The 11,279-nt window shown below is 41.9% G+C and overlaps 2 long non-coding RNA genes across 2 annotated transcripts in view; one reads left to right on the top strand and one right to left on the bottom strand.

Moving 5' to 3' along the window:
• The window catches only part of LOC126391536 (uncharacterized), a 59,678-nt gene extending 59,557 nt beyond the window's left edge, over positions 1–121 (bottom strand). The window contains exon 1 of the long non-coding RNA XR_007570088.1: positions 64–121. This is a non-coding gene — a long non-coding RNA (uncharacterized LOC126391536). The remainder of the gene's footprint in view (positions 1–63) is intronic.
• LOC126391540 (uncharacterized) overlaps positions 1–11,279 on the top strand; it is a 253,793-nt gene that overhangs the window by 73,075 nt on the left and 169,439 nt on the right. The window lies entirely within an intron of this gene.

Below are 11,279 nucleotides of genomic sequence, written 5' to 3'. Positions count from 1 at the left end.
CGGACAATTTAGAGTCACCAATTAACCTGCATGTCTTTGGACTGTGGGAGGAAGTTGGAGCACCTGGAGGAAACCCACGCTGACACAGGGAGAACATGCAAACTCCACACAGAAGGGCTCCCCCACCCTGGGGTTCAAACCCCACACCTGAACCAGGAACACTCTTTCAGGCCGTTTACACGTTGCCAGCTATTTTCATAAACGGACATTTCACCGTCTCCGTTTTCAAAAAGATCTTCGTTTACACTTACCCGTGTATATATACACAAGAGCATGCCAAACCTGTAGGTGGCAGTGTAACGAGAAATTCAAGCCTTCCATGTATCCATTGTCACCATAGCAACGTAGGTCGCACTTTTGACACAGGCGCAAGTTCCGGCGCATGCTGTGACGTCGACTGCCTATAACTCCGTTTATCTCCGTTTACATGCAAACGCGCAACCGGAGTTTTCCAAAATCTCCACTCTGGCCGGAGTTTTTAGAAAGACTCGTTTTCAGAGGAGAAATCTCAGTTTGCGTGTAAAAGAAGGGCACAAACGAAGGAAGATGTCTCCGTTTATCAAAATCACTGTGTACGTGTAAACGGCCTCTTGCTGTGAAGCAATCACTGCACCACCATGCTGCCATGACTGGAGACCAGCTGCTTTAAATCCAGTTGATTGGACCTGATTTGGAAAGACACACATGTCTGCTCACAGCTGATGATGCAAACCACTGCAAAACCAAGCAATGAGGCTTCCTTTGAGCTTTTATATGCAGCTTATCTTTTGTAGATGTCAATGTCGTGTGGACAAAGAGAAGAGTAATAAAGGGAGAGAAGACTTTTTATTTTGGCTTCTTTTTTATATTGCTTTTTATGTGCTGCTAAAAATGATGTGATGGAAAAGTCAGTCATGAGGCAGATTTGTTTGAAAAACTGATGATAAAGAGATGATTTATTTATGATTACTTACCTATTTTTTCAAACAGATTACGTGATAATATTCATATTTGGAGAGTTATTGTTATTGTTCTGTTACATCAGTGTTTTGCATCTTCCTGTTGTCTGCATCATTTGTGTTTGTGCATGCTGATTTTGTTGCTTTTGTTGTCATGTTGGCGTCCTGCTGCTCGAGTTTTTTTTGTTTCTTTATCTGTCACTTCAGTGTTTTTTTGGAAACGTCCTGCCAGACGACTGCAGATGAAAATAACCTGCTGGCTAACACGGGGGCATTTACAGGAATACTGATTAATATGTGTCATCCTCATTTCAATTTCAATTTCAATTTCAATTTTATTTATAAAGCCCAATATCACAAATCACAATTTGCCTCACAGGGCTTTACTGCATACGACATCCCTCTGTCCATATGACCCTCGCAGCGGATAAGGAAAAACTCCCCAAAAAAAACCCTTTAACAGGGAAATATGAATAAATAAACACAGTGAAAAAGACTGAGGATGAAGTCTGTTTCATGTTTCTGTGTCCTGTTGAGTTGTTTGTGGAAGGACACCTGTTTTGTGGCATTTTATTTGTAGAACTAACAGTGACAAAGTTCTTTGTTTGCAGAGTTAAAAATTCTGTTCACGTCTGACAAACGTTTCACCACTGCAACATATTTTCTGGTGTTTTAAAGGTCCAGTGTGAAGGACTTAGGGAAATATATTGTCAGGAATTAGTGTTTAATTACCTGAAAATAAGAATTGTTGTGTTTTTGTTACCTTACAATGAGCTATTTTCGTCTACATAGCGAGTGGGTCCTCGTCTGCGGAGATCACACTGGCTCTAGATAGGGACATTTGCATCTTTGCATCGGGCACCATGATTAGCAGCCCCGCCACGATGAGCAGCGATAAAAAAAGGCTGCTTTTTTAACGTGCAACTCTTTTACTCAGTGGTTTAAAGCCACTAAGTCCAATAATCACTTTCAGTCCAGCACCTTTGGAACCAGCAGTAAGCCTTCAGACATGGTACCTAGACCCTCGGTCTGTTCAGACAGTCCTCTTAAATGTGGGCGGGGTTGTTGTCACTCACTGCTCCGTCCAGCACTCGCTGTATTTCCTCATCAGCGGTGACACAAATGGAAGTCTGCACCTGGTTTATCGTCCACAGAACGAGGCTGCACGCCCACATTTTCAGAACAAAATAGAACAGGCTGCAGTGAGAGTCTCTCTCCATGGGATATTTAAAAATAGCAGCTTTGTGCATTTAGTCCTTCTCAGGCAAGCTCAGGGGTTTAGCGTTGCTGGAGCCCACAGGAACGACGCTCCATGATGCTTTTTTTCCTCTGAATGAGGATTAGAATATATGAAACATAATCCGGCCAAAATTAATATATAAACGCTTGAAGATCCACTCATTACTAAAAGTGTACGTCATTGAAGAATGGTCAAAGTTGTCACAGTGAAATTTAAGGTGTGCTGATGGATTCACGTCATCAACTCATGCACTGAGTAACATTACAAGTTAACATTCCACCTTAAAAGTTGCCGGCAGTCGGCCCAGTGAATGAAGTTATTTTTTCTCAGACTCCAGCTGCTGTGAGAGGCAGCAAAACATCCTTTATTTTAAAGTTACAGTTTACTAATATATGTAAAACTCACCAAGGTATGAACAGAGGTTACATGAGCTTCAAAATCAGACACAATTCTGGACTCTAAATTTCTGGAAAAGTGTTTGGGGTGGCAGCAAGTCCAGACAGAGAGCCAAACAGAATGTTGAGCTCACGTCATCAGGATGGTCTTACCAGTATTGATATGCAAATGTATGTTTAAGGGCGTTTCTACATGCATTTATGGCGGACTGAGGCTCATGCACATGCGCCCAGCACCACTATGCTCAAGATTTATAAAACAGAATCAGGCACATGCACAGCTTTATGAATTACAATAACATTACATATTTCCACCTTTGTGCGTACACACAGATGTAGTCATGAATGTATCTGGCCCTTGGTCTTGTTTTGGAGAGGAAGAGACCTCTGTGGATAATTCAGGTCCTGGCAAAAACGTCCTGAAAGTCTCATATCAGATATGAGTTTTCAGACAGTCGGTGGTCAGCGTGGGGTCACTCACCCCGGCTGTCCACTGTGACCTGACAGGCGCCTTGTTAGGCCGTAATTAAGCCTCATCCCTTCTGCCTTGAGCTGCCACAATCAGCACAGAGACCTGTCACTACCACCTCTGACCCAGAGAGCCTCGCTGTGTACACCAGCACACACACCAGCTTCATACTGTGGTGAGAACAGAGAGCATTAATGAGTCCATGTCTGACCCGTCAGGAGTCATTACAGCCAGCAAAGAGACTCTGATTCAGTCACTGAGAGTAACTTTAAAGCTGCTTTCATCAGCCTTGGTTGGTGCACACTCCTGTGATCTCCATTGTTTGGTTTAATGTAGTTTGAAGTCAGTCTTTTTCTCATCTTGATGTTCAGATAAAATCAAATGTGTTTAATATCATTGTCAGTTTTTAGTCTTGGCTCCTGCAAATACTGAAGTTCAATGACGTGAACTTGGCCAACAACAACAACAACCAACAGCTGCACCCTCTCAACACCTTCTCATCCCAACTCGTCAAATTCTGCTGCTTTGTCAGTGGACATACACATCTAAATATGACATGCTAGATATCCTCCTTTCTGCGTTTTGGACACTCAGGGATGGTGTGTCAAGTTACGCTTGTTACATCCAGTGTGTTTTTTTCAAAATACACTTCAGTTTTCACAGGAAATGTACAATTTCTGCTCGATATATGCAGACAGTCTTTTTCTAAATAAACTTACAAAGCTGGTAAAACACTTGTTTTTAAGTATGTTTCCTTAAAATTTCTTAGATTTAGGCAACAAAAGCACATGGTAAGGTTTAGAAAAACAAATCATGGTTACGCTTAAAATTCACGCAGGAAACAAACAATGGGTACCTGGGTGAAAGTCCGGAGTTTGTTTGACCTAACCGCCACCTCTCCCACACTTCCTGTACGGACTTGCTTGCTCTTTATACTACGGTAGTTGCCAAAGGCAGAACAAACTGTCACCGCCTCTATGTGTTCGTGTCTGTCTTTGTGTGTCTTCAGCCTGTTGTCTTTACAAACTTCGGACATACAAAAACACCTTGCACAGCAGTATGATATGCTCTGGCAGCGGCAGATATTGACACAGTAGCCACCAACTGAAGTGGGTGAGGGACAGTGCAGGAGTCAAGTTTTACCTGCATTGTCACCCAGGAGTCCATTTTTCACTTCCTGTGTGAATGTTGAGCTTTTTTTCTAAATCTAACCACTTGCTTTTTTAGCACAAGGCAAAAAATACGAAGTGTTTTACAGACGTTAGTTTATTTTGAAAAAGAAAGAAACAAGCAGAAACTGTACATTTCCTGTGAAAACATAAGTGTATCTTAAAAAGACAAAATGCATGTAATAAGCGTAATTAGACACGCTGATGTGGAACGCCAAAAACAGACGCAGGAAGATACAGAGTGTGTCATATGTAGACGTGCAAGTCCACTAACAAAACAGCGATATTTGACAAGTTGGGATGAGAGTGTGTTGAGGTCTTAGTGAGAATGTCACAGCTCAAGTTTCTTAGGTTGTTTTTTTATTTAATTAATTCATGTTGTTTCCTGTTTTACTTTGAAACTCACATCTCCTCTCATTTCAGATCACTTCACTTCCTGTCCCTGTGTGTTTTCCCTCCCTTTTGATGACGTCACCTGTGTCTGATTGCCTGTCCCGCCCTGATTAGCCTCACCTGTGTCTCGTTAGCCTTCCACTCACCAGAGTATTCAGTGTGTCTTGTTTTCTCTCAGTGCCAATTCGTATGGCGTTCCAGCCTTTGTTTCCCTGTGTCCTTTTCTTGATTTGTTTTTTGGGATGTAGCCTGTTGAGTAACTGATGAGTCTGCCTCATCCTTATTAGATTTGTTTGCCTCGGCTGATTGTCTGTCTGTGTATCGTACCTACATTTTGACCAGAAAAGACTGTTATTTTACCTGCACTGTCTCCAGAGTCGTGTGTTTGAGTCCACTCTCACCTGGTTCACCACTTGTTCGCCTCTCATTCCCTCTGTGTTGATGGTGGCGAGTTGAGGCCACCAGATCCAAAATGCTCGTACATATATAGAGTTGATCTTTATGATTTACACTGATGCAGAAGTGACAGCCAGCCTGAGTGAATCACTGAAGTTTAACTCAACCTGTGATATCATGTCTGCATCGAAAGTATTGTTTGTGAGACTAATTGTTCAATCTGCAGACACAGGAGGGAAGCTGCTGTTCACATTTATCCGTAACGCCCGCTTTTACATGCAGGTCTTTGTAATATCCCCACCGCTGTGTCGAGAAAACATTTGTTCTTCTCGTCAGTTCAGCTGAAACAAAAACACTTTGATGCATCACAGAAAGATTCAAACCTAGAAGATTAAAAAGACAACAGACGTGTTGAACTCGATTCTTTTCAGACTGAAAACACAAAGTTGCAAACAACAATGAAAGTGACTGTCAGCAGTGACTGGACGATGGACAGTGGGGATTCATAACTCAGAGCGTTTTTTTATGCAGTCTCGATCTGACCATGTGATGAAACACAATAAAAGAAGAGATTAAAGATATAAGAAAGAAAATGTGAACTGGACTCTTTCATCCTGGAACAAACTGAAAAAACTGGAATGACAATACAGGTAAAAACAGTTTAATTTGAGTAACCTCTGACTTCTACTTTCAGACATTTAGCCGAGGCTTTTACTTCGGCTGACGTGGCAGAGAGAGTGATAAAATCAGACAATGGATGGAACACTAACATGAGTAATAGATGTGATGACACTAAAGATATAAGAGCTGAGGAGCCAAACTGAACTCTCTCTCGCTATCACAATAACAAGACATTTAGGCCTATTTTAGTTCTGTTGCGTCACACTGAAGAAATAGAGACACGTTGGATGACACATGCACATTCAAGTCTGTGTTTTCAAGACAGCAACGACTCCTGCAGTAAAGATATGATATTATATTATTATAAATGTGTAAACCAAATATTTGGAGTCTATAAATCTGCCTCAGGGCACACTGGGAATTAAAGAGAAGCTTTCTTTTGCAAATCTTATCATATTGTGCTCATTTTAAAACATCTACAGGTGCTATAAATTATAAGCATTACTGATTTTATCTGAACTGTAGCTGATAAAAGTCAGGCAGAAAGAGACTGATCATAGGTTAGCACCGGTAACACCTCATCCTGTCATATAGTGAGTGTAATCTGTCGGATGGAGTGAGAAAATGTGTCCAGATTTACTGCGACTGACAGCAACACTCAGGGAGCCTGTTGAGCTGTGAGCAAGCGTAAGGAACTGCTGCTCTGAACACAGGTTGGAGTTGTGTGAAGGGTCAGTGTACGGAGCAGGTTAGCACGTCTTCACTGGGAAAAACTCTCAATCTGATGTTCGCTTGTTCGCATCACGTCCAGGTAGAAAGAGGTGTCATTGTGTAAATACTGAACACAAATCGAGCGATTACTTACAAAGATGTGAATGATGAGAGCATATTTGTGCTCACTAGCCTTGTAAGACCATCCTGACGACATGAGCTCACATTCTGTTTGGCTCTCTGTATCAGTCTGGTGGGCGGGAGGACTCGCCTTGATCAATCACTTGGCACTTGTAGTTTCAGTGTTTGAGAATCAGAATTAGAAACTGTTTATTGCCAGGTGGGTTTGCACAAACACGGAGTGTGACCTGGTGATTTGGATCAAAACAAGAAAAATGACGCAAAAGTATAAAGATTATTAAAAATTACAATAAGAAAATTTACTAGAGAATATTTAAAAATTATATAAGAGTACATAAAAATATATATAATAGATAAGCGCTCATTGTGCGTCAACGTGGTCAATAAACAACCAACACAAAGGGCTGACAGTGTGAACTGTGAACACCTCGTGTACACAAGGTCCCTCTTTTACCTTCATCCCACCGATGAGTCATTTGCCACCCTCAGCCTTGTACATTACGCCTCTGCAGGAACCCTGTGATGTTGTTGATGACAGTGACAGTGTGCATTAGGAGCAATAAAGGCACGATGATGTCCGTCACTGCTGAACAAAGAAGTTGAGGTGGGAGACAGACTGGAGCTTTAATGGACCCGATGGTTATTTGTTTCACATTTTAATGTTCATATATCAGTGTTGTAGGCCTAAACAAATTCTTACATTCTCAGATTTTAAAAATGTAAAGCCTCTATACTAAATAAAGAATATTTTAACATTTCAACATCTAAAATGTGCGAAATACCTCTGCTGCCTGGCACCTTGTCTAACTTCTCATTCTGAAGTCGTCAACATGAGGCACTTTGGCAGTGACTTCTCACATCAGACACCAACGAGAAACGCCTTCCTTTAACATCAGCATGATACGCAGCGGGTTCCCATTAATGTTTAACGGAAACGCAGCGGGACAGCAATGAGAGTTAAGGCAGCGGAAGAGGCGGTGGATGGGTCCAACAACCACCCACTTTCACCTGGGAGACAGTTGTTCACTTCCTGTAAGATTATAAAGCCAAACCCTGTTCTTTCTCTCTAAACACAACAACATGTGTTTGTTGTCAAACACCTGGAGATTTGGTGGCCGTCACTCCTCTACACTCAGAGCTGATGGAGCACAACAGGATCATTATATAACTGAGGTTTTGGAGTCTTAAGCTCCTTCGAGGCAGGTCGACTCTTGTTTTTAATCTTGTGGTGCTTCTGTCTATTTAGAGCTTATTCAATATTAAGCAGACGTCGAAACACCAGCAGCTCAGGGATACACACTGAGCTGAAAAAGTTTGGAAATGTTTCTCCCCATCTTACCTCCTCTTAAAACTTATTATCCATCATTGTGACAAATTAAATCCTCTGTCAGGCTTTGTTCTTTCCGGTTTGTCACGTCATGATAAGAAGCTTACGAAGGAGGAGATTTTAATAAGACCCACTCAAACACTCACCTGATAGTTGAGCGAGGACTTTTAGCTGCCGTACACATCAAACGTAATTGGTTAGATAAGGTTTCTGCTCTCTGCTTTGATTCTGCAGCTTCTCTGATGCTCACAATTATTCTCACTCTTTGTATTTATGCAAAACACATCCACATAGTAACTTTAGCTTTTCCTCCCCCTTTAGTGGCTCAGTGTCTAAACAATAAAGTGATATGTCTGTTTTTTAGAGATTAATGAGAACTCCATTTCTCATCCTTCTGGTTCTATCAGCTGATAAAACAATAATATGAAAACACTCAACAAATTAGGGATGAAACCAATGTGGTTTTATATCGACCCTGAAGGAGCTGTTGTTGACTCTAAATGAGGGCAAAGCCTCAACAGTTTTTTGTCATATATCTATACAATGTCAGATTTTTGTGGCCAAAGTTTAAATAATGCAGTAAATATATGTAACAGTAATAATACGTAACCCCAGTTGCCAGAAGAAAATGTTGGCATTGTACGTTTCTGCAAACCATTGTTATATTTGCAATTCACAAGTATCACACCAACATTTCTGAAGTGACATAGTATATGAGCTGACACTGTCATCGGGAGGTGGATGGTGTGTCATCTAGGTGAGCCACCCGCCAGGCTACAAACCAACATACAACAAAGCTGGTGTTTTTGGGGAGCCTTTGTAGCATTTTGCAGAGTTTGTTGCCATGGCGAGGGATGTCTTCAGGTACCTGAGACTAAAACAGAGAAACATGTCAGAATCACTGAAACTGTGTTGTGTAAAAATTTGCACAAATTAAAACAACTTCATAATAGCAACGTGAGAGGAGCTATTTCTTGTGTCTGTGGATCTGGAAGTAAAACTCCTGTTCAGTTTGTGCACAGACGACAGACACTCCACCCTCAATACTCTAAGAGCAAAACACACCAGCAGCGTCTCGATCCTTTGCAGTGGAAATTAGTCGCATGCTGCAGAATTGACTAAAATCAACATAATTCATCAGTTCAATCAAATCAACATAATTCGTAGGGAAACTGAGCTCCACAACACATTCAACAGTTTCTCAGTTTTCACATTCACACATGTAATTTTCAGGAGCTCTGATTCAAGCCTCCACTCGGCTTCTTCTCCATCAACCTGGTCTCGCTTCAAAGTCATCGAAATCTGACGCTGGGTCAGGGACTTCTGGCGTCAGACACCGACGGAAAAAACTGTCCTTAGACGTCGGGATGATACGCAGCCGGTCGCCGTTATTGTTTAAGGGCGTCCATCGGCGTCAGGAGGAAACGCGCAAGACAGTAACGGAAGTTAAGGAGGTGGAAGTCAGAGTAGGGTGAGTGGGTCCAGCAACCACTGACATCACACGGGAGGCCGGTGTTTGCTTCCTGTATAATTGTAAAGCCAAACCCTGTTATTGTTTTCCTAAACTTAGCCACATGTGTTTTTTTGTCGCAGGAAAAAAACCCCATAAATTTACGGTGTTGTACTGACATGGTGCTTTTATTTTGAAAGAGACAGTATGTAAACTACATTTCCTGTGACTTTATATACTTGCTAAGTAACTTCTGTTAGATCCTCAACACTATCCTCTATATGAGACTGTAACAAACCATTTCGTCATGCTGCACTTGAGCAATCAGCTCTTTCTGTAAAGGCTATGAATCAGTGGAACACTCTGCCTGATGATGTGAAGAGCTGCAGCTCCTTCAGTACTTTCAAAACCAACATGAAAAGATGGTTAAAAGCTGCTCAGCTCTGCACTCGCTGACCTTGAAATGTGGACTTTATGATTTGTTTTAAATGTGATGACGTAGCTTTATATTGTTGTGTTGGGCTGTGTCTTTGTCCTGACCTGCCGAGGGACTGCTAAGCTATAATATGGCACAGTCCGTACACGGCGCCTTTTAACTAAAACAACTGCAAGAAAATTCGAAATGAAACACAGGGTGTGTTTAAAAATCACACCACGTCCAGAAACTGATTGCAGCAGAGGAAATGAAGCCACAGAAACAAACACACACCAACAGGAATCACTAAATCTGATGAGACAATGAAAACCACTCCGCTAATAAATTGGGTCTGATCTGTTGCCACGGAGACCCACTTCTCCTTTCATCTTGCCACCGCAGACCTCAACCCATTTATCTTCATTTATTTAGCTGGTGAATCAGAAAGCCTCCTGAGAGAGGTCCTAGATGAGGAATCCAAATAACACCTGAAGCTGCTGCTGAGTTCAGATCAAACAACACTTTAGAGCGATGCCACCATCACAGTCCCTGAACGCCTCATGTGTCCATGTCCTGTAGATTTCTAAGTGATTGTGACTGAGGAAACTGAATGAGAAGAGCTGCTGTTAATGATAACAGAGTGAGTCCACAACATCGAACAGTATGTTGACGTGACAGAGGCATCAGATATCTCCTCTTTCAGTCCAACACAGTAACCAGAATAAATGTTGGTGCTGCACGTTTCTGAAAACCACATATTTGTTACATTTGCATGTCATTATCTTGCAGAGACATTGAAACTTCCCATTACTTTTTCTTTGCTGAAAACACAGCAATGTCTCAGTAAAAAACAAACACTCTTTGTGACAGTGTCCCTGCTGAGAAAACAGTGATGGTTCCCTTAAAAAAAACACGTTTTGTACCTGGAAAAAAATCAGCTGGAAGCACAGAATAACCACTTTTGTTGTTTGTTGGACCTGAACAGTGGTCTGCAGCCTGGCAGGCGTCTCGCCAGTGTGTCACTCCATCCACCATCTCCGCCACCTCCTGATGAGTCCATGCCAACACATTCTCCCTCCGACCTCGTCACATATCGACATTTGGTCATGGACTTTCCACGTCCACATATGACGTCCAAGGTACCCTGGGTGTGTTGGTTGTTGACACTCTGGGACACCGTGTCAATTTCAGCCTGTTACATGCACTGTCTGTTTTCAAAATACACTTGTGTTTTCACAGGAAATGTACAGTTTGCATACAGTCTCTTTCAAAATAAAAGCACTACGTCGGTACAACACCGTGAATTGACATTTTTTTACTTCAACGACTTCAACAGCTTCACAATCTTGCAGGAGGCGAACACCAGCCTATAAGTCGGTGTTTGTTGGATCCATCCACTCAACCTCCCACCCACCCTATTTGGACTTCTGCTGCCTTAAAGGGAAATTTCGGTTTATTTCAACCTGTCTCCTATCGTCCTAAATTTGTTTCAAGTGACTAGTGACATAAAAATAATAGTTAGCATGTTAGCCATTAGCCTAGATACAGCCGGGGCGCATAGTAGCGTCAGACCTGTTAAAACGTAAGTGAACGGGCAACCTTCAAGTGCAAAGT

The sequence above is a fragment of the Epinephelus moara genome, chromosome 6 (assembly GCF_006386435.1).
Source record: "Epinephelus moara isolate mb chromosome 6, YSFRI_EMoa_1.0, whole genome shotgun sequence".
Taxonomy (NCBI): domain Eukaryota; kingdom Metazoa; phylum Chordata; class Actinopteri; order Perciformes; family Serranidae; genus Epinephelus; species Epinephelus moara.
The sequence above is the reverse complement of the archived record's forward strand: the minus strand, read 5'-3'. Positions and strand labels throughout refer to the sequence as shown.